Source organism: Pan troglodytes, chromosome 6 (genome assembly GCF_028858775.2).
Source record: "Pan troglodytes isolate AG18354 chromosome 6, NHGRI_mPanTro3-v2.0_pri, whole genome shotgun sequence".
Classification (NCBI taxonomy): domain Eukaryota; kingdom Metazoa; phylum Chordata; class Mammalia; order Primates; family Hominidae; genus Pan; species Pan troglodytes.
In genome coordinates, this window is record NC_072404.2 from 9,114,891 (window position 1) to 9,138,923 (window position 24,033).

The window sequence follows — 24,033 nt, forward strand, 5'->3', positions numbered from 1 at the left end:
TCCAGAGGAGCCTGGGCAACACAGTGAGACCCTGTCTCTACAAAAAGTCCAAAAATTAGCCATGCATGGTAGCATGCACCTGTAGTCCTAGCTACTCTGGAGGGTGAGATGGGAGGATCACTTGAGCCTGAGAGGCGGAGGTTGCAGTGAGCCAAGTCTGTGCCACTGCCCAGTGAGCCTGGGCAACACAGTGACACCCTGTCTCAAAAAAAAACAAAAAGAGGAAGAGGAGATGCAGCCCAGGGAGAAGAACTGATTTGTCTAAGACGTGGCTCCAACCTTTGGGTTCATGCTTCTCCCTGCGCCATGGTATGAAGTTGCCTGAACTCCGGAACCACTGAGCAATGAGGCAGGAGACCTGGGCTGTGATCCTCAGGCTGGGACCTGGGGAAAGCCATTCGCCTTTAGTGTTCTCCTGTGTCTCCATTTGTACAAGGACACCCCAACCTCCTCGTCCATTCACCTGCGGGGGCTGCCAGGGGGATCACAGGAGACAATGTAGGCAGAGGCCCTTTGAAAACTTCAAAGCGCCCCGGGAGTTTCCGGATGTTCTGCATTAATTTATCTAATCCAAGGTAGGAAAGTGAAACGTGGGCTATGAAAGACAGGAGGGAGGTCGGGTGATTCATCGCTCGGCTGCAACTCTCGCGGGTTAAATCTCTGTTTCAGTGAATTTCCTGGGGAGAATTCAGGGCCGTGTTCCAGCTAACAAATTCATCCCTTTGCTTTGAGTCTGAACCAAATTCTGGGATGGTATCAAAGCCAGCCTCCCAAGAGTCGCTTGGGGACTGTCTGGGCCCCGAGCTCCCTGACCCTCCTGCCTCCACTCTGCAGATGCTCCTGCTCCCATCTCCCCAGCACAGACCCCACCACAGCCTCCTGCCTGGCCCCACCTGCCATCCCTGCGGCTGAGCCCGACTGAGAGTGAAGTCCTTCATTAAATCAGTGCCTACCTCGTCCTGCGGATGGAGGTCATTCTCATCCTCATTCCCCTTGCCAGAGAAGGATGTGGGGGGAGGCGGGGAGGGCAAAGGCAGGGACACACCCTCCGGTCCAGAATTGATTCCTCTTCTGAAAGAAAGAAAAGCAAAGATGTCCCTAAAGGGGACATTAAAACTCTCAACAAGACCCTCAGGCTGGGAGTCTTCTTCCCAAGGCCACGGTCAGGCCTGAGAGGTGTTCTCAAAGACCCGGACTGAAATCCTCTTCCTAGACAAAGATGATTCCAAGTGGGAAGGGGAGAGAGGGGCCTTGCACGAGGCAAGTAACTAGGCCTGTGGGAGCAAGTTCGTACCGTCTACCCTCTGTCAAACTCTGTACTTGAAACGGTTCATGTTTTTTAAAAGGATGGGCGCTCTAAATCCCTCCATTCCGCTCTGCCCCATGATGTAATTTAGAAATCACGAGAGCTCTCAAAAAAAAAAAAAAAAAAAAAAAAAAAAACCAGCGAGATGTGCTCACAGACCTTGGTCTGCAAATGTTTTTGCCAGATGCTGAGAACCTAGGCAGAATCCAGAGCAGCTTTTATAGAGGATTTGATGTTTAACTCATCATGGAGAGGTCCCTGATCTCTCCTTGGAGAAAAAGGAAGTCGATGGGGTCGTTTGTACGGCGAAAACTACAGCATGATGTTGGAGGGATCAGGGAGCCTCCTTCAAGGGTTTAGCGGGCTCTGGGTCAGGGCGTTTCTGGACGGTTCTTCCCTTGGGAACAGGAAGCCAGGATCACAGAGGGGAAGGGTCCAGCCCAGATTTGGAGCTGGATACCCTAGTGGGTATCCCTTAAACAGGAGCAGGTGAGCCTGTGTTACAGGACCCGATCTGGACCCCAAGAGAGGGTTCTTGGATCTCATGCAAGAAAGAATTCAGGGCGAGTCCATGGAGTAAAGCGAAATCAAGTTTATTAGGAAAGGAAAGGAATAAAAGAAGGGCTACTTCACAGACACAGCAGCCCCAAGGGCTGCTGGTTGCCCATTTTTGTGGTTATTTCTTGATGATATGCTAAAGGAGAGGTGGATTATTCATGCCTCTCCCTTTTAGACCATACAGGGAACTTCCTGACGTTGCCATGGCATTTGTAAACTGTCATGATGCTGGTGGGAGCGTAGCTGTGAGGATGACCAGAGGTCACTCTGGTGGCCATCTTGGTTTTGGTGGGGTTTTACCAGATTCTTCACTGCAACCTGTTTTATCAGCAAGGTCTTTAGGACCTGTATCTAGTGCTGACCTCCTATCTCATCCTGAGACTTAGAATGCCTTAACCATCTGGGAATGCACCTAGTAGGTCTCAGCCTCATTTTACCCAGCTCCTCTTCAAGATAGAGTTGCTCTGGTTCAAATCCCTCTGACATCTGGGTGGTAGGGTTGCGCTGCCTGGCTTCTTAACTTCCTGGCTCAGAACCCAAACCTGTTGCCTCTGGCTGCCCAGCCAATGGGACTGTGACAGCTGGGACAGGTGAGCCACTGAGCTTATAAACACCTGTGAGCAGGTATCCAGTAGCCAGGGGGTAGAAGCGGTGGATAGACACAGGGCTTCCCAGCTTAGGCAGGAAAGGACTGGCTTCCCCACCCACCCTGTCCCCATGCCCCCCTACCACCACCACTTTCTGGAACTTTCCTTAAACAACTGCTGGGCTGTTGCAATTTGCTGCTTCCCTTCTTTTCTTGTTAAAACATTTTATATTTTAAATTTGTTTGCAGACCATTTCCAGAAAAAAAAAATAATATGTGTGTGGGCCACATTTGTCATCTTGCAAATTTTATTTTATTTTTTATTATTAGAGATTGCAACGTGTGCCTCACCATGCCTTTTTCTTCTTAGTAAAACTAAAGTTTAACTAGTAAAAACTTAGTAAAACTAAGTTTAGTTTAATGCGGCTAATTAAAAAACACGTAACTCACATATCTGAGGCATATAGAGTTACCAAATTCATAGAGTGTGAATAGGTTACCTATTACCTAAATAGAGTAGAAAATCGGTTACCAGGAGCTGGGAGGAGAGTGCGATGGTTAATACTGAGTGTCAACTTGACTGGATTGAAGGATACAAAGTATCAATCCTGGGTGTGTCTGTGAGGGTGCTGCCAAAAGAGATTAACATTTGAGTCAGTGGGCTGGGAAAGGCAGACCCACCCTTAATCTGCTTGGTCACCATCTAATCAGCTGCCAGCATGGCTAGAATAAAGGCAGGCAGAAAAATGCGAAAAGAGAGACTGGCCTAGCCTCCCAGCCTCCATCTTTCTCCTGGGCTGGATGCTTCCTGCCCGCCAAGTTCTTCAGTTTTGGAACTCTGACTGACTCTTCTTGCTCCTCAGCCTGCAGACAGCCTATTGTGGGAGCTTGTAATTGTGTGAGTTAACACTTAATAAACTCCCCTTTATATATATATATAAATATATATAAATATATAAATTATATATATATAAATAATATATATAAATATATAAATTATATATAAATATATATAAATAATATATATAAATATATAAATTATATATATAAATAAATATATATAAATTATATATAAATATATAAATTATATATATATAAATAAATATATATAAATTCCATTAGCTCTGTCCCTCTAGAGAACCCTGACTAATACAGAGGGGGAGATGAGAAGTTGTTGAATGGGGACAGAGTTTCAGTTTGGAAAGATGAAAACATTCTGGAGGTGGATGGTGGTGACGGTTGCCCAACACTGTGAATGTGCTTAATGCCACTCAAATGTGCACTTAGAAATGGTTACAATGGGCCAGGCACAGCGGCTTATGCCTGTAGTCCCAGCTACTCAGGAGGCCGAGGCAGGAGGATTGCTGGAACCCAGGAGTTGGAGGCTGCAGTGAGCATCACTGCACTCCAGCCTGGGTGACAGAGCTGGACCCTGTCTTTTAGAAAATGAAAATAATAATAATAACAAAGAAATTATTAAAATGGTAAATTTTATGTTCTGTATATTTTAGCACAATTAAGAGAATAAACATAACTAACAGGCATTTTGGTGCCTTATTAAGACGCTGTGTGTTTAAGCTTTTGTGAGGCTAGTGTGTGTGTGTGCGTGTGTGTGTGCCCTTGTGTGTTTGTTGTTGCTGTGTTTTATTTTCCCTGGCTGACTTGGTGAGCTCTTCATTGAAAAATCAGTCTTTCCATGCCTATTAATATATTCTTTAAGTCTGAGGGAGAAATTATCTTTTTTAACACTGTATTTTTTTAAAGGAAATTTTTCATGGCTCATGAGCTGGACAGCCAAAATTCACACAGGGGCTCTTTGGACCACTCTCCCTTATTTTTTTGAAATGGAGTCTTGCTCTGTTGCCCAGGCTGGAGTACAGTGGCATGATCTCAGCTCACTGTAACCTCCACCTGCTGGGTTCAAGTGATTCTCCCGCCTCAGCCTCCTGAGTAGCTGGGATTACAGGCACCTGCCACCACATGCGGCTAATTTTTGTATTTTTAGTAGAGGTGGGGTTTCACCATGTGGGCTTGAACTCCTGACCTCAGGTGATCCAGCTGCCTCGGCCTCCCAAAGTGCTGGGATTACAAGTGTATGCCACCGCACCTGGCCACTGGACCACTCTCCTTGAAACAATTTTGCTCAATCCCTTTTCTCCTCCTGGCAGCGGCCACAAAATGGAGTCAAAACGTTCTTTGCCGCCTGCCTTGTTGACTCACACTTGTAAACCCAGAGCTTTGGGAGGTGAGAGGATGGCTTGAGGCCAGGAATTTGAGACCAGCCTGGGCAACATAATGAGATCTTGTCTCTATAAAAAAATTAAAAAATTTTTTAAAATCCAAAAAAATAAAGACTCCAGAATAGAGTGCCTGGAACATAAGTGTCCTCAGTAAATGTTGGCTATGATGGTTAACCATAGTCTTTATTATTATTGAAATTATCACTGTGACTGGGCATGGTGGCTCACACCTGTAATCCCGGCACTTTGGTGAGGCTTAGATGGGAGGATTGCTTGAGCCCATGAGTTTGAGACCAGCCTGGGCAAGATTGGGAGACCCCCATCTCTCGAAAACAAAACAAAACAAAACAAAACAAAAACAAATTAAATCTAAAAGAAAAGAAAAGACATGCTGGCCGGGAGCAGTGGCTCACACCTGTAATCCCAGCAATTTGGGAGGCCAAGGCAGACGGATCACCTGAGGTCAGGAGTTCGAGACCAGCCTGGCCAACATGGTGAAACCCTGTCTCTGCTAAAAATACAAAAATTAGCTGGGTGTGGTGGCAGGCGCCTGTAATCCCTGCTGCTTGGGAGGCTGAGGCAGGAGAATTGCTTGAACCCAGGAGCCGGAGGTTGCAGTGAGCAGAGATTGCAGCATTGTACTCCAGCCTGGGTGACACAATGAGACTCCATCTCAAAAAATAAAAAAGAAAAGAAAAAAGAAAAGAAAAGAAATTCCGTGTGGTCACATCAGACCTGGTGATAATTTCTTTTCTTCTCCACCCACCCACCCAACCAGTTGTATTTCCCATGGAGCCCAGTAGCGGTAGAGGGTAGCAGCTTGAGCACATCCTGCATGGGTGGGAGGATGATGCAGGAGTAAGGAGCTTCTCTTTTTTCTGTCTTGTGTTCTCAACACACTTGCTTTCTCTCCTGGAGGGTGTCCTCTCTTACCCACTCTGTGGAGTACATGACTCACTTTACCCTGTAAGTAGCCCAGCTCAAAAGGCAGCCATTTCTTTCCCATGAGCAAGGGGCCTCCCCTTTCGGGAATTTTCCTTTAGATTGGGCAGACCTGGAAATTCCTCCCCTTCTGCCCTCCTTAGGAGGGAGTGCTGTTTAGCTTGGGTACATGAATCCCAGTGATATGGTTTGGCTGTGTCCCCACCCAAATCTCATCTTGAATTCTCACACGTTATGGGAGGGTCCCAGTGGGAGGTAACTGAATCATGGGGGCGGGTCCTTCCCATGCTGTTCTCATGATAGTGAATAAGTCTCACAAGATCTGATAGTTTTATAAGGGGGAGCTTGCCTGCAGAAGCCCTCTCTTTGCCTGCTGCCATCCATGTAAGATGTGACTTGCTCCTCCTTGCCTTCCACCGTGATTGTGAGGCCTCCAGCCACGTGGAACTGTGAGTCCATTAAAACTCTTTCCTGTATAAATTACCCAGTCTCATGCATGTCTTTATTAGCAGTGTGACAATGGAACAGCACACCCAGAGAAGCTCTTCTCAAGTCATGAGCAGCACGCACATCACCTGAAAGTCCCAAGGGCATATGCGGATTCTGACTCTGGAGGTGCAGGTTTTAAACTAAGTTCCAGGGAATGCTTGCTGGTGCATGGACAACCACTCCTCCAGCTGCAAGTCTAAGACCTTCAGAGTATCACTGGCCAAGACCCCACAGAACCTCGTGTGTGGGGAAGACACAAGAGTGGGTTCTGACCCCAGACGCTACCCACCGGGCCTGCTGGGGAACGTTGGCAGGCTTGTCACAGCTCCCAGTCAGCGGAGAAACCCCTCTGGCTACGAGAGCCATATGCTCTAGTTTTATGGTGAGAGAGGAGCCGGTAACTAGGGATGATGGAGTGGACTGGCTCAGAAGCATGCAGGACCAATTACGGGCACTCCTCAGATCCCATGCAACGTGAACTGCCTAGGGCATCAGTAAGGCCCCAGGTAGCACTCCGGGCAACGCAAAGTTCAGGACACCTCACAAAGGCCTGTCTGCTTTCTGTTCTTTGAAATGTTCCCTTCTAACAAGGAAACAGAAGTGACTTTTGCCTTCTCTCTGCTCAGCCCAAGTCTAACCAGAACTTTTTCTTTCTTTCTTTTTTGAGATAGGGTCTTGCTCTGTCGCCCAGGCTGGAGTACAGTGGCATAATCACAGCTCACTGCAGCCTCTACCTCCCAGGTTCGAGTGATTCTCCTGCCTCAGCCTCCCAAGTAGCTGGGACTACAGATGTGTGCTACCTCAACTGGCCAACTTTTGTATTTTATTTATTTATTTTTTTGGTAGAGATAGGGGTCTCACTATGTTGCCCAGGCTGGTCTTGAACTCCTGGGCTCAAGTGATTCTCCTGCCTCGGACTCCCAAAGTGCTGGGATTACAGGTGTGAGCCTGTAACCCAGAGTTGGGGCTGTGGCGGGCTATGATTGGCCTAACCAGGACTTCCTTGGGTTCACATACGCCTTGCTCCTGGGAGGAGTGAGGTGAATTCTTATCTGCTGTGGAATAGAGGAGGGGCACCAGAGCCTGTGTTTTTACACCAAGGACTGCATGGGGCCCTACAGACCTGCCTTTCCCTGCCCAACCTCCTTCTCTGACCAAGACAAAACTGCAGGTTCACTGTGGCAGGTGATTACAACGGACAGAGGGTTTGTTCCCATACTCCATCTACCAGTGGTGACGCTTCCTTTCCCTTCAGCTCAGCTGCTCCCCCAGCTCTTTGAAGAAATCTCAGTAATTCACTGAGATCAGAGTCTATCACACAAACATCTGAAATTGTAGCACACCGGGGAGCCTGCCAGGAAGACCTACAATCAGATAACACATTACAGCCCGGAGACCGTTCCAGAGGAAGGGTTAAGCTCCCAAGGTAGTTAGCGGAAATCAAAGAACTGCATGCTCTCATTATCTCATAACAAACATATCAGGTTAATAGCTGTTGCTGCCGCTCTAAACCACGTGTGTTGTGTTTTGTGAGTGCTGACATGGGGCGTTCTTTCTCCCACCATATCTGCAACTTGACAGTGTCATCGTGGTTGGGTGCTGGAGTCTCCTAAAGTGTTTTGCATACTGTCTCCTGCACGTTGCCTCGAAGGATTTTTAAATAATTGCTGTATTTAATGGGAACTCCTTCCCCTCTCTAATCCCCTCCAGTAGAAAAGCTGGCCAGTGTGCCAGTGTGCCCGGGGGGCATTTATTTATAGCAGGAACGAAAGTGGAGCATCCCAAAAGACTGTCTGCTTGTCCTGAGCTGGCAAGGAGCAAGGTTGGATGCCCAGCTGTCCTGGACCACCCCTTCCCATGGCTCCCCCAGCCTCCTCTCTCCTGCTTGCACCCTGGAGCTTCCTTCCAAGCAGGATGGGGGTGGGGGTGACAGAGACAGCCCCAGAAGGCTGGGACTGACTGTGGGGGACCCACAAGGCTTGTCAGGCCCCTTCCTTCCCGTTAACCCCTGAGTGATGCCAGGGCCCCTGGGCAGGTGCTGCCAGGGCTTAGGACACAAGGACCTGTGTCCTGTGTGAGTTTTGTGAATTCTGTGTGAATTTTGTGAATTCTGTGTGAATTTTGGCTGTCCATCTCAGGACCACTTTGTTCTTCGATAGGACAACGTGGTTGTGAGGACAGGTGTGAGCAAGGCAGCCAGTAGACCTGGAGGCAGGGGCTAGGCAGCCCCCTCGACAGAACCCCATGAAATTCTTGCACGTGGAGATTTATTTGCACATGCCCTGAAATCCCACAAAACAGCAATGACAAAGATGGTAGCACCTCTGTCCATGAGAGAAGGCTGGAGCGTCAGGCTCCTGGGTGTCAACCAGGTCTGGCCAGTGCCTGTCATGCTTGGTCTGGGTGGCTCTGGGCCTGCCTGATGTCCTCCTGCTGACTGGTCTTGGCTGGCTCCAGGACTGGGACCCTCCTGGGGGTGGCAGAAGCCCCTGAGCCTGAGGCCTAGAGGGCACACCTCTGACAGCAAGGCAGCAGGAGCCTGTGCTGAGGTCGGACCTGGGTGGGAAATGCAGCTCCCATTTTTACCAGCTGTGTGACCTTGAACTACCTTCCAAATCTCTCCTTGTTCTTGTTATGGGTGGCATTGCTTTGCCCAACAAGATAAGTTGGAGTCTTAACTCTAAGACCTTACTTGGAGATAGGGTCTTTACAGAGGTAATTCAGATGAGGTCATTTGGCCAGGCGCGGTGCCTTGTGCCTAGAATCCCAGCACTCAGGGAAGCCGAGGAGGGAGGATCGACTGAGCCCAGGAGTTTGAGACCAGCCTTAGCAACATAGCGAGACCTCATCTCTACACAAATTTTTTAAAAAAATACCTGGGCATGGTGGCACGCATGGCACGCACCTACAGTTCCAATTACTTGGGAGGCTGAGGCAGGAGGTTTGCTTGAACCCAGCAGTTGGGGCTGTAGTGAGCTGTGATCATGCCACTGCACTCCAGCCTGGCTCACAGAGAGAGACCCTGTCTCAAAACAATAGCAACAACAAAAAGATGAGGTCATCAGGACGGATGGACATTAATCCAACATAACCGTACTCTTACGCAAAGGAGAAATTTGGACAGAGACGGGCAGGCTTAGGGAAGAAGAGGGCGTGAAGACACCGGAAGAGCGCCATGTGGAGATCAGAGTGATGTGGCTGCAAACTAAGGAAGGTCTGCGGCTCCCAGCGGCTGGAACAAGCAAGGGAGAGTCTTTCCCCGCAGGCTTCAGAGGGAGCATGGCACTTGACTTTGGACTTTTGGCCTGCAGAACCATGAGAAAATAAGCATCTGGGTTTTTGTTTTTTTGTTTTTGTTTTTGAGACAGAGTCTTTGCTCTGTCGCCCAGGCTGCAGTGCAGTGGCATGATCTCTGCTCACTGCAATCTCCGCCTCCTGGGTTCAAGCGATTCTCCTGCCTCAGCCTCCTGAGTAACAGGGATTACAGGCACCTGCCACCATGCCCAGCTAATTTTTGTATTTTTTTGTTTCTTTGTGGTTTTTTATTGTTGTTGTTGTTGTTTCTTGAGACAGAGTCTTGCTCTGTCACCCAGGCTGGAGTGCAGTGGCGCAATCTCACTGCAACTTCCGTCTCCTGAGTTCAAGCGATTCTCCTGCCTCAGCCTCCCGAGTAGCTGGGATTACAAATGCACACCACCAAGCCTGGCTGATTTTTGTAGTTTTAGTAGAGACAGTGTTTCACCCTGTTGTCCAGGCTGGTCTCAAAATCCTGACCTCAAGTGATCCACCTGCCTTGGCCTCCCAAAGTGCTGGGATTACGGGTGTGAGCCGCCGCACCCAGCTAGTGTCTGTTGTTCTAAGCCACCAAGTTTATGGTACGTGGTGACGGGATCCCTAGGAAACGAATACAGACACAGGTGGGTAGTGCTAAGGAGATGATAATACAAACCCCAGGGTGGTTGTGGAATGATGCGAGATCACAGGACGCACGTAGCATGCTGCTGGGCACTAGAGACAGGCTCTGGAACTGACAGCGTCTATTCCCCAGGGACCAGGAGCCCTTTTTGCAACCTGCTGAATATTAGCTTGACCTTGGAGCTGCACTACTTCCATTTTATTTCATGATATTTTATTTTGCTGACTGGGAGTGAGACAAGGGCAGGGAACTCAGAGACCCTGCAAGTAAATGTATGTAAAATTTGAAACGCAATTTAGCATGTGGAGCCGAGAGCCCTGAAATGCGAAAAGCACTCCGCCCCACACCCATCCCCATCCCCACACACAGGGGTTGCCATTCTGGGTAGGAACCTGGCTGTGGCTGCCAGCCAAAGCTCATGAGAGAGGCGCGGAACAGGACCAGGTAGGTGGCTCTGATCACAGGCAGCAAAGCAGTTACAGATTCCTTTGCAAATAAGCCACCCCATCGTCTTTTGCTGTCTCCTTTCTGGTATCTCTTCCCTCCCCGACCTCATCCACCTCCCCTTCCTAACAGATCCAACTTGCAAAGGTTCCTGGCTTCTATGCACCTCTTGCAGCAATACTAATTAAATGTTTCAAATGCTTCTTATCCATGGTTAAGTGAAGATAAAATTTTAATGATTTAATTAGCAAGCTCTAGGAAAAAAAAATCATAATGAAGAAAGGCGTTTGCAACTGTCCTAGGCTTTACACATTTCTGCGTAATGCTGCACTGGAGTTGGAGGAGGCTGGGCCTGCAGTGTGCTTTGCCACACTGCCTGGAAACAGAGACACCCCCAACTTGCTCCCCAGAGAGGGAGGGTGTCTCTAGCCAGGCTGGCTCTCATCTTTTGAGGGGGAAATGGCACCCTGGAAACGAGGGACCCATTAACTCAGAAATGAAGTGGAAATGCTTGAAAACAGATGCTGTTTTCCAAAGTAGACTCTCGAAATTGGTCCATTTTTCACACGTCCTCATGACTTTTTTTCATTTTCCTTTTAGTGTGTGGCTCTCTTCGTTTCAACATGGGTAACTGATTTACTTCCAGCCACGTGAATGTTCAGAGTTTACTAAGAGAAAACTCTCATGGCGTCAGGGAGGATGGGATTTAAATGGAAAAATTAATTGTCTTGTTTGAAGACTTTTGGTGTTTGGAGCCTCGGGAGGCTCCCACCATTCAAAGTGGTTTTTTGTTTGTTTGTTTGTTTTTGTTTTTAATGCAAAGTGGTTGACATTGAGTGACCCCATGTGGAACGATCTTCTCCGAGAGGCGCTAGCCTTCCCTGGGCACCTTGACTTCCACCATCGGGATCCTCCATCCAGCCTGTTCTGTTCACTGCCAAGTGGCCTCCTGTGCAGATCCACAAGTTCCCTAAATGGCCTTGGAAGACGCAGGGTGTGCCATGTTGGTTCAGCAGAAAATATCATGTCCTGAGAAGCCAGTGGACGGCGTCACCCTGGCCAAGCTCTGGCACAGGGAGCTGCAATGTGTGTGCCAAGCTGCTTGGAGAACTGGCTCTGGAAGCAGAGCCCCTGGTGCCCAGACTGGAATGCGGGACCAGAAACACGTACTTTTCATCCTCCGGGGCGCGGATGACGCCCGCACGCACTGGGGCTCCTGCTCCACCTGCCCCGAGCTGAGACCCCGTGTTCGTGTGCCACACACCATGCAGGCAGCAACGAGTGTTTACCCCATTTCCCCTGCATGTGGGACAGGACTTTCTAAACAGGTTGCTAATAAGTAGTTGAATAAATGTGCAGCAGATGCCATCAGTGCTCGCCCCTCGAGCTCCCTCTTTGTCCCCTCTGTCCTGACTATTTGTACTCACCACGACTTTCCTTTGCTGTGTTCTGACGCTTTGATGTCTTGGGTCTTGCTGACCCTGGAGGGACTGCGCCTCCCAGGGCTAGCGGATCCCCAGAGATAGTAAATGACTCACCTGTGAGTATAGCTTTCATCTGCAAACCAACCAACCCATCTCTGACCACTTCCTCTGTAGGGCTCTTACACTCTGGTCACCCATCCAGCCTGCCCTGACCACCCCAGGGCCAGGTACTGGATAACAAGGGGCAGCTCCTGTGCCCCGGAGCCCACTGAAATGATCCAAACAGCCAACCTGAAGCCTGCTCGCCCTGCCTCACCTGTGCTTTCCCTCGGAAACCACCACAAAGGCTCTCACACGCTTCCTCCCGCCCCTCTGTCTCCGGACTGACCCCGGGGCTGCTTTGTGTGGCCCTGTGTGACACGTCCTGGAATCTGTGAGTATAAAAAGGCTTTTATCATGACCATCATTTCTGTGTCTGTGTGTCTTACCATACCTGAATTAAGACAAATCCTAAGAAGCCTTAAAACACTGGCCAGGCACGGTGGCTCACACCTGTAGTCCCAGTGCTTTGGGAGGCCAAGGTGGGGCGGACTGCTTGAGGCCAGGAGTTCAAGACCAGCCTAGGCAACATAGTGAGACCCTGTTTCTATAAAATGTTAAAAAATTAGCTGGGCATGGTGGCGCGCTCCTGTTCTAGGTACTCAGGAGGCTGAGGTAGGAGGATTGCCTGAGCCCAGGAGGTGGAAGCTGCAGTGAGCCGAGATTGCACACCACTGCACTCCAGCCTGGGCGACAGAGTAAGACCTTTTGTCAAAACAAAACAACAAAAAACCATCATCATAGTGCACTGCCCTGACTTCCAGTTGCCTGGGGGCCCTCTCTGGCCCCTAGGGTCCAAAAGAGCCTGAGAATGGATGGCCTTCTGCATTCAGTAACACTGAGCCAATGACTAACATATATAAATATATGTATGTGCAATATAACTGATATATATATATATATATATAATATAAATATAACGTGTATCAAAATACAATGTAAGGCTGGGCAAGCAATAATCCCAGCACTTTGGGAGGCCAAGATGGGTGGATTACCTGAGGTCAGGATTACCTGAGGGTGGATTATCTGAGGTGGATTACCTGAGTTTGAGATCAGCTTGGCCAACATGGTGAAACCTTGTCTCTACTAAAAATACAAAAATAAGCTAGGCATGGTGTCAGGCGCCGTAATCCCAGCTACTCTGGAAGCTGAGGCAGGAGAATCGCTTGAACATGGGAGGTGGAGGTGGCAGTGAGCTGAGATTGCGCCACTGCACTCCAGCCTGGGCGACAGAGCAAGACTCTGTCTCACAATAAAACAAAACAAAAAAATACCAATATAAATATAACTATACATATCCACATATTCCACACACCACGCCAGAGTTGGAATCACTCTGAGGACATGGTCTACACTGAGTCACTAATTCCGAACCCAGCAGGATGAAGCCCAGGTGCCATGATGGTGGTCGGCTCGGTAACACACTCTCTATTAGAGGCTCCTCCCCTCCCGCCTCACTTCTCTACTCTCCTATCTATGCTTCCCTGGGCCACCTCCCAAATAAACCACCTGCATTGGCATCAACATCTCAGGATCTGCTCCTGGGAAATTTCAAAATCAGGCAGAATGAAAGAATGAGAATACATCATTCCCAGACACGTATCCCCTCATCCCCCATGGAAGGAAGCGTGCCACCTGCCTGGCCGGAGCAGCCCAGAGGCTCTCCAGCGTCCTCTTGTATCATGTATTTTGGTTCCCAAATCTGAAATTCGGTCAATCAGATTCTCTCTTTCTTTGGAATTCAAACAAAGAAACAAGGACTTGATTTGACACTTGGTGGTGAGACCAAAGCCATGGAGAGAGGCTGAGTCATGTCCGTGGTGGTGCTGTTACCAAGACCCCTTCTCAGATCAGACTGTGTGGAGGCCGGCCCTGAGAGCTGTGTTGGGTGTGCTTAAGAGCTACAGATATCCAACCCTGTGATCCATCTGCTCCTTTCGACTCTCAGCCCATGAGGCTGATCTGCACGGACAGTATCAATGCCCTACCCTGGTTTTGGCTTCCCATTGGGCTCACCCAATGGGGATGCCCAGAAGCAATTCAGAGGGACAGAAGGAGCAAGGCCAGGGTGTTGATGTCCAGCTCTTTCCTCATGGGGTCGCCTTGGGCCTACCAACCATGGGCCCCACCAACCACAGGCTCCACCAACCATGGGCTCACCAACCATGGGGCCTGCCAACCCTAGATCAAAAATATTTAAAAGAAGAAAATACAACAATAAAAATAATACAAATTGCTAAAACAATGGAGTAAAACAACTATTTACAAAGCATTCACATTGTATCCGGTATTATAAGTAACCTAGAGATGCTTTAAAGTATACAGGAAGATGTTTGTGGGTTACAAGTAAATAATATGCCCTTTCATATCAGGAAGTTGAGCATCTGCAGATTTTGGTATCTGTGGGGGATGCTGAAACCAATCTGCCATGGGTACCGAGAAAGGACTCTAATCTCTTTCTTCAGCCCTTCTTGGACTATCTTAATCCAAATTTACCATCTTTCCTGATAGATCCTGGTGGGGACCTTTTGCTTGGGCAAGCCTGTGTGGGTCTCTGGTTTCTTGCAATCAAAGGCATGGCTTTGGGGCTCAACAGATGAGTGTCATCCCCAGAGAGCCCACATTCCAAGATAGTGTGGGAACGGGGGAGCCTCTCCAGGGGGTCTTGGCTCTTTTATGTCTGCTTTAACTCCTCAAAGAACCCCATTCCTTTTTTTCCAGAGAGGAGGACTCAAGGATAAGATATTTCTGCCAAAAACCCTTTTTCTGTCATTAATATGTTAACAAATGCTGTCAAGTAACAGTCGCGGTCGACCGAATTTGCTGTTGGCAGAGGCTGCGTGCTGCCACACAAGGCTGTGTCTATTCCACACAAGCCCGGCTCCTTCCACCAGGAGATCTTGGCATTGGAGGTCACCAGGGCCCACAGTGGGACCTACCTACCCTGTCAACAGTGACAATGTCTCATGTATGAATAATGCCTTCACAGAGCATTTCTAAATTCCTTCCTTCAAGGGTGGCAGCAGAGATTACAGGAGCAGCGCAGTGGGAGGTAGGCACCAGCCCATGCCCGGAGGCAGGGAGAAGTGGGGAGAGGAGGGAGCAAGAGTGGATATGAACACCAAGCACAGGGGAGAGGGGATGAGGGCAGGACAAGCCAGATCCAGATGCAAGAGATAACGTGGACTGAAGAAAAATTCAAAGGAGATGAAAACGTCGATACAAAGGAAATAGGTATTGAAAAATCAATGGTGGTGCTCAAGGGTCTTAAGAATCAATATTAGAATCACATGCAGAGAAACAATGGGTGGAGGTGTTGTGGGAGGTGTAGATGAGCCAGACATGTCGACCAGGGAAGACTGAACCATCCACAGGAATAGGGTGTATTAGTTAGCTACCTCTATAAAACTGCTGCATAACAAACGACCCCAAAACTCAGTGGCTTAAAACAATAGTTATATAGGCCGGGTGTGGTGGCTCACGCCTGTAATCCCAGCACTTTGGGAGGCCGAGGCGGGCGGATCACGAGGTCAGGAGATCAAGACCATCCTGGCTAACATGGTGAAACCCTGTCTCTACTAAAAATACAAAGAATTAGCCGGGCGTGGTTGTTGGCACCTGTAGTCCCAGCTACTCTGGATGGAGGCTGAGGCAGGAGAATGGTGTGAACCCAGGAGACAGAGCTTGCAGTGAGCTGAGATCGCACCACTGCACTGCAGCCTGGGTGACAGAGCGAGACTCCGTCTCAAAAAAAAAAAAAAAACCAGTAGTTATTTACTCTCATTGGTCAGAGGGCCAGCAGAGGCTTGGATGTGCTAAACTGGGCTTGGCCAGAGAGGCTCTGATCCACGCATCTCTTGTCTTCCTCCTGAGACAGTGGGCTGGCCAGGCATGCTCCGCTCATGATGATGGCAGAAGGATCAGAGAACAAGTACAAAGGCGTGGGTGCTCTTGAAGCCTAGGTGCACCATCACACCCACTTCATTCCACTGGGCAAAGTAAGTCCCATGGGTAAACACAAAGCCAGGGTATGGAGAAACAGATCCCATTCCTTTCGTGGAAGAACTGCAAAGTCAACAGCAAAGGGCATGGATACGGGGAGGGCAGAGATGCAGTCTGTAACGGTGGGCAAAGGGGAGAGAGGCAGGCAGGAAGATGACAGCTGGGGGCTCATTTGCAAGCATGGATTTGCCTGGTTAGCTCTGGTTCTCTGCTCCCTTCTTTCTGGCTCTTTCTTTTTCTGGTTACTGGGCTATAAATTCGCAGAGCAGGACTTGATGACATCCTCCTTATGGCCAGTCTTGGCACCCCAATGGGCAGCTGTTCAGGCAGTCCACAGATATTTACTGTGGACCTTCTTGGTGCTAGGTTCTGTGGAACAGGAGGACAATTCCTCATTCCTTTATTGGTTCAATTATTTAGTATTCCCTAAGTGTGTGGATGACCAAAGGAAGGAAAGATGGGGTCCTAAGTTTTAAATTCTTTTAAACACTCTCAGGGCCGGGATCGGTGGCTCATGCCTATAATCCCAGCCCTTTGGGAGGCCAAGGCAGGTGGATGACTTGAGTTCAGGAGTTGGTGATCAGCCTGGCCAAGATGGCGAAACCCCATCTCCACTAAAACTACAAAAATTAGCCAGGGGTGGTGGTGCGAGCCTGTAATCCCAGATACTTGGGAGGCTGGGCAGGAGAATCGCTTGAACATTGGAGACGGAGGTTGCAGTGAGTGGAGATCGCGTCACTGCACTCCAGCTTTGGTGAAAGAACGAGACTCTGTCTCAAAAACAAAACAAAACAAAACAAAACAAAAGAACCCCCAAACTCTCAGTATCTGAAACGCCTCTAATTTATTTATTTACTTATCTCTTTCTTTTTTTTTCATACCCTGTGACATAGAAGGCAACGGCCTCTAATTTCTAAAAACAAAAACAAATACAACCCAAAAACTTAAGTGTTTGTGGAAATTGGGAGGTGGGGAAATCAATCTACTTTCAAATTTAAACCTTCAGACTTTTCCAGGGGAGGTTAATATGGCTTCCTCAATTTACCAATTGCTCTGAGACTTTCCATCTAAAATATCCTGCCCCCGCTACTGTGCATATTCCCAGAAAACATAGTTCCAGTTTTTGTGCTTTCTCTACGATATCTCTCTGACTTGCATTTGTATTCTGAGACCCAGAATAGCTCAAGTCAGATAAGGCTCAAACCCTGGACTTCACAAGCCCAGAGCCAGGAGGTCACGGTATAAAAACGCTCTCTGCCCAGGTCCACGCTGGGTACAACACATTTGCACCAGAACCCGGCTGCAGCCCCCCAACCCGGCTGCAGCCCCCCAAATGCAATCCAAGTAACTCCCCATTCCCTACAGGGGTCCATTCAGTGTAGAGTCACGTTATCAGAAACCATCCATTACATGACAGTGAAAAATAATGCCAACGTTGGATTATTTTATCTTAAAATATTAAAGGAGAAAAAATTGTAACTAATAAGAGGACTTTAAAAAAATCAATAACAAAAACCTTCATTTTTGCTTCCCTGTGTGAAAAGAAGTCTCCTATTTTCCTACCTGTCAGCTCACCTTCCTTTCCCAGACTTGCCTGGGCTCTCAGCCGTCAGCAGTTCTTCCGCCCATCAGCAATGGTGGCTGGCTTCCCCACCCTCCCTCTGGCCTGCTGGGTAGCTCTAGGAAGGCTGGAGGACTCACTCGATGCTCCCTGCTCCTCTCCTTCCTCATCCCCGAGAGTCCTCCTGGGAAGGGTTGTTCTCCCATCACTCTGACCCACTCCACCCTCCCCACCCTGCCCCCTTGAAATCCTCCAGGTAAACTTCTGGCTAATAAAATTCCTCGCCTTGGCACATTGATCAAGGGCTGTTTGGGAGCCCTGAGTGTGTTTGGTGCTTTGGATTCACCGTAAACACCCCGCAGTAAATTCAGCTCCCGGATTTGTATCTGAGTGTTGCAAGGAGCAGGTAATGTATTCCAGGGATGACACCCTGTTTTCTGAGCATCATTCGGAAAGATTTTCACATGGCTTCCAATCTGTCCACCTCTCGCTTTGCAGCCCCATGTGGCTCCCTGGCGGGAAACTGACTGGGAGAAGTGAGTCAATAAATCGGGGATGGTGCACAACATTTGTGTTTACTCCACTTAAACCGATATTTACTGGGGAGTCCACCTCCCGGGGCCCCTGCCTCCTCTCACACAAGGGTGGGTCTTTAAATGTCACTCACATGGGGCGAAACACTTAGGATCCTCATCATGAGAAAGGATAATTGGACGGAGCAGATGGGGAAATTTCCCAAAGCAAACCTCCTCAGTCCATTACATATTTTATCGATCGGACCCAGGGGTTCTCTGCCTCTCTGCCAGAATCCTGGGAGGGGCTCGTTTTTCCTGCTTTTAGACTTCCCCAAGTCACGGTCATCATCTTTCTGGACTAGCAAGCAGGCTGACAGCCCTGTTCCTCATTTTCCTCCTCCCGAAGGCTGAGAACACAGGCCTCATTACAGGGGCTACTGGCCCACAGAAAAATTCTTTGCCCCCACTGATAGAAAATAAAAAGGGGGCTTTAGAGGCTGCCCAGATAATTGGAGGCATCCACTGTGTCCCTGGGGGTCACTGGTCGCCTCTGCACCATTCATCTTGCTGACAGACCCCAGCTAGGATGTCTATGTAGGCTGAGCCCACACGCCCAGGGAATTGTACAATTTCAGATCTGTTCACTTGCAGGCTTTGCTGCAGGGAAGAGGGAAGGCTGGGGCTGCAGAAATGGGGCCAGAGAGATTGTGCTGCCTCTTGTGAGGTAGAGTTCAGGTTCTCAGGGCTTGTCTTGGACGAGAGGGTCCTTCCCCAAGTGCAGGGGAAATGTATCCCAAAGCCCGACCACACAACACAGGGGCTGACACAGAGACCCCAAGCTAGACCTTGACCTCCGCCGCCCCTGAGAAACTCGCCCAAATGCAAAGACAAACAAAAGGAATTGATCATTGGCTTTTGAACTTCTTAAGGTCCTTTCCAAGCATCATATTGACTGTACGTGATTTTTACTTTGCAGAACTTTAGTTTTTAGAATCTGAACTCCAGTGAAATGTTGGCTGGGTGTGGTGGCTCACACCTATAATCCCAGCACTTTGGAAGGCCGAAGCAGGAGGATTGCTTGAGCCCAGGAGTTGGAGAACAGCCCGAGTAACATAGCGAAATGGCTCTCTACAAAAAGGCAAAAACAAAAGCAAAACCCACACACAAATAAATTAGCCAGATGTGGAGGCACATGCTTGTAATTCCAGCTACCTGGGTGGCTGAAATGAGAGGAATGCTGAAGCCCAGGAGTTTGAGGCTGCAGTGAGCTATGATTGCACCACTGCATTCCAGCCTGGGTGACAGAGCAAGACCCTGTCTCAAAAAAAAAATAAAAAAAAAATAGAGACAGAGAGAAAAGTGTGACTTTACTATACTGATTATTAGTTAGCATCAAAGTCGCCTCAAGCAGTGCCCTGGTTTGGGAAATGTGGGAGAATAGCTTATGATATCCCCAACCTATCCCCCACTCCCTAATCCCCCACCCCCACCAGCGAGTGTGCTTTGGAGGCCTCTGATCAGGGCTGACAAACTCCAGGTGTCAGCAACAGGGGATGAGGCAGGTGGGGGGTCTGGTGGGAGCTGCCAACTTACTGGGATTTCCACCATCAGCCTGACAACTCTGCTATGCAAAAGCCTTCAAAACGTTCGATAACACCTGTGTCGTGGGTTAAATGGTGTCCCCTCGAAGGGGAAGTTGAAGTCCTAACCTCCAGTACATGTGCATGTGATTTTATTTGGAAACAGGGTCTTGCAGATGTCATCAGGATAAGATGAGGTCACACCACATTGAGGCAGGCCCTAAATCCGATGACTGGTGTTCTTATGAGAAGAAGAAAATTTGGACACAGGGAGAATTCCAGGTAGAGAAGGAGGCAGAGATTGGAGTGATGTGTGTACAAGCCAAGGAACTCACGTGACAGCAATTACTGGAAGCCAGGAGAGAGCCATGAAACAGCTCCTCCCTCAGCCTGTAACCAGTTCCCTTTGAAGTGGTTCAAAGGTTAAAACTTCCGAGGGCTGCCAGTTATCGTCCTGGTGAGTGCCCCTTCCCGGGTCCGATTCCAAGGTCTCCACTGCAGGCTCCGGTATGTTCAGATGCAGTTCCTGGAGGAGAGGCCCTGCTGGCTCTGAGCCGGGAACCCACCACGACGCGCAAAGTCGAGATTGCAAAGACAGCGCAGGTCACACATCCTGCCTGACTCCAGATTGCACGTCACCGTTTATTTTCTGTGCTCTGTGCCAGAAAACGAGATACGTGCCATATGCTCGCTTACTTGTGAAGACTCGGGGATTCTACACACATTGCTGGCATTCGCACGCATAGGGAGGTGTGATCGTCGCTGACACTGGAGCTTCCGTGTCTGTGCGCCAGGAGGCTCCGAGATCTTTCCCGGCCACACCCAGCACTCACATATGGTGTTGAAGGTGCTGTAATTCTAGACACAGAGCATATGTCCTCGGAGCAGACAGGGTGCTAAATTAATTCTAAACGTCCGTTGTAAGTTTCTTGCCGAGATGCTCCCTCCCTGTATAAATAGCCTCTGTGCTGCACTTTCCTACAGCAGGCTCCACGGAAGCCCAGATAACCTGATTTCAGCTTTATTTTATAGTATTGAACACTCTTCAAAACAGCCCATCTCCATAAAGGGAAACTGGGGGAAATGATGATATGCTAAGCCGAGGGACATTCGCTAAGTCTAACTGGGTATTCTCTCCTCTTGTTTCAATAGTGGGCATCTCGGTCCCTGAACCCTGAAGGATGCTCTTTGGAATCTTTTTTTTTTTTTTTTGAGACAGGGTCTTGCTTTGTTGCCCAGGCTGGAGTGCGGTGGTGCAATCACAGCTGACTGTGGCCTCGACTGTGGCCTCAACCTCCTGGGGTCAAGCAATCCTCCTGCCTCAGCCTTCCAAGTAACTGGGACCACAGGTGCATGCCACCATGCCTGGCTACATTTTTGAATTTTTGTAGAGATGGGGGTCCCACTATGTTGCCCAGGCTGGTTTCTAACTCCTGGGCTCAAGCAGTCCTCCCACCCTGGCCTCCCAAATGGCCAGATCTAAGGAGCAAAATCTCATTGTGGTTCTTTCATTCTATTGTCTGGGAGAGGCTCTGTCCCCACTGAAACCTGGAGTCTGCGCTTCTCAGATGAGTCCTACCTCTTCCTCTGCTGCTGTAGGTCTGCTCCATATTTATACTGGCCCCATGAATCACACTGGGGCCTCCTCTATAAACCTGGAAGACACCAGCTTTAGGACCAGAACAAACTAGAGTTCTGGCCTGAGGGTGCCAAAATGAGATGGAAAATGACTCTGTGTGTGTGTGTGTGTGTGTGTGTGTGTGTGTGTGTGTGTTTAGAGGAGTGCGGGACTGACAGAGGGGCAGGACCGTTAGGGCTCAGCCTGAGTCTCAAGGCTTAGCCCCCCTCCTCCCCTCTTCCCACCTCCTGTTCCAGCCTCTAATTCACCACTCATCTTCCCCAGGATGGGATCAGCCAGGACCACAGTTTGTCCATGTGGATATGTTGTGGGAATTAGAAAAAGGCACTCTTCTGGTTGGACGCAGCTCTGTGGATGCTTAGCCTAGCAAGTGGTCAATGCTTTCTGCAAAGGAAAAGTCTCTCCTTCCTCTTGGAAGATGCAGCTTCATGCAGGAACAAAGAGCTCAGTGAATGGAGGACAGGCTGGATTTCAGCTCCTACTTGCCTTCTTAGCTGGATGCCTTTGTGCAGTGCACAACTTGGACAACAGTCCAAGGCGTGCCAGGGAACATATTAACTTCCTCTGAGTTTAGAAGAGACATTTCCTACTTGCTACAGACCTTTGCAGCAAATTATTTTCTCCAAGAAATGACAGCAACAGCATCTCCCATTTCGTATGACTTTACAAGGACACTCCTTTCCTGTGGAGATAGGGTCTACATTCCATGCCCTTGAATCTGGAAAGGGTGTGTGACTATGGCAGAAGTGATGTGTTGTGACTCCTGAGGCTGGGTTATAAACAGTGTAAAGCTTGCCCTTGGTTCTCTGGGGGGCTCACTCTTGGAACCCAGCTGCCATGTTTCAAGGAAGCGCAACTAGCCTGTGTGGAGAGACCATAGGGAGAGGCCACCCGTGGTGTCCCAGCTGACAGATAGCACCAACTGCCAGACAGGCAGGTAAAGAGGCTTCCGGCTCCTTCCTGCCCCAGCCATGGAGTTGGACTCACCCTTCAAGTCTACCCAACTGAGGCCCTAAATATTGTAGGGCAGAGACAAGCCAGTCTGCTGTGCTTTGTGCAAATTCCTGGCTCATGGGTCCATAAACACAATAACATGGTTCTTTTGTGACACTAAGTTCAGAGTTTTAAAAATGACGCAGCAACAGTGAACAGGACAGCCTTCAAAACTCATTGCTCCTTCCTTCAAGAAGTCCTTCCTGATGCCTAGACTATGTCAAAATATTCCTTTTTTCATTTTCTTAATTAACTTTTTTTTTAATTTTTATTTTTTGAGATACTATCTTGCTGTCACCCAGGCTGGAGTGCAGTGATACAATCATAGCTCACTGCAGCCTCCAACTCCTGAGCCCAAGCAATCCTCCTGCCTTAGCCTCCCGAGGAGCTGGAACTACAGACACACACCACCACACTTGGCTAATTTTTAAATTTTTTGTAGATATGAGGACTCTCTGTGTTGCCCAGGCTGGTCTTGAACTCTTGGCCTCGAGCAATCCTCTTGCCTTGGCCTCTCAAAGTGCTGGGATTATAGGTGTGAGCCACCATGCCCAGCCAAAATACCCCTTTTCTGTAGCCTCCCTAATCCCCTCAACCAGGTGACCAGCTCACAGCCCTTTTCACTGTGCACTGTCTCACTGAGTCCCCACGTCACTCTGTGAGTGGCTGTTACTATCCCACTTTACAGACGAGGGAATGGAAGCTCAGGCTGGGGGCGTTCCCAAGGTCCACAGGGGTTGAGGGGCAGGGCCGGCCTCACAGCTGCCGTGATGCAGAAAGTGAGATGCGTGAAATCCTCCAGTGCCCGAGTCCTGGCCCTTCCCACTGGTGCCTGTGGAGCTCTTGGTGAAGACCCCTGACAGAAGAGCATGAAGCCTACAGCCCCTCCTGAATGTAGCACCCCTCCCGTGAGGTTAGATCTCCTCCTGCTCCAGAGCCGCCCGATGCCAGTGAGAAGGAGAAATGGATGTGCCGCGTCAAAGCCCTCCACAAACGATCAACACAGCCAGAAGGTGGGTTTCCAGCCACGCAGCAGCAAGCCGGGAACCTGGCTCCCACATGTGGCTGAAGGGCTGGGACCTTCTGGTCTCTCGGGACAGCTGGCTCCAGGCAAGGCCAGGGTACCATGAGAGTATGAAATGAAACCCTTATTGTCTTGGAGGCTTTTCTTTGTTTTCACGGACAGCTACAAAGCTCATGCTCTTTCTAGCTCTATAGTTTTCCATAACATGATTGCACTGTGACTGATTTAACCAAATCCTCCTTGGAAACGGATTGGATGGTTTCTAGTGTTTTGCTATTACCATTGCTCCAAATCAACATCTTTCTACTTACTCCTTTGCATATTCATGCAAATGTTTCTTTTCTTTTTTTTTAGATTTTACTTTAAGTTCTGGGATACATGTGCAGAACATGCAGGTTTGTTACAGAGTTAGGAACAAATGGGGAAGGGGAACGTGGTGACGTTGGTCAGGTGCAAAGCCTGGGGCTGCTGGGCTGTCAAGGCCTTGCGGGTCCCTGAGAGACACTGCCCCATTTTCAGGCTCCTCTGGGTGCCAGGCTGAGAAATTAGAACCCTGGCCTTGGCTGGCAACTTCAGTCTCTGAGCTACTACAGGATCCTTCCTGGCTGGGAAATTCATGTATCTGTGGACTAGGCTTGGGAGCCGTAAGGTGGAGCCTCAGGCAGAACGGTCCCTTGGACAATGAAACCCTTTTTTTCCTTAACACATCCCTTTT

The 24,033-nt window shown here is 49.1% G+C and overlaps 1 long non-coding RNA gene across 1 annotated transcript in view; it reads right to left on the bottom strand.

Annotated features, from left to right (window-relative positions):
* The window catches only part of LOC112209743 (uncharacterized), a 67,937-nt gene extending 50,281 nt beyond the window's left edge, over window positions 1-17,656 (bottom strand). Inside the window, exons 1-2 of the long non-coding RNA XR_002944552.3 lie at window positions 17,570-17,656; window positions 954-1,071 (exon numbers count right to left, since the gene is read on the bottom strand). This is a non-coding gene — a long non-coding RNA (uncharacterized LOC112209743). The remainder of the gene's footprint in view (window positions 1-953; window positions 1,072-17,569) is intronic.
* Between the last annotated feature and the right edge of the window lie 6,377 nt (window positions 17,657-24,033).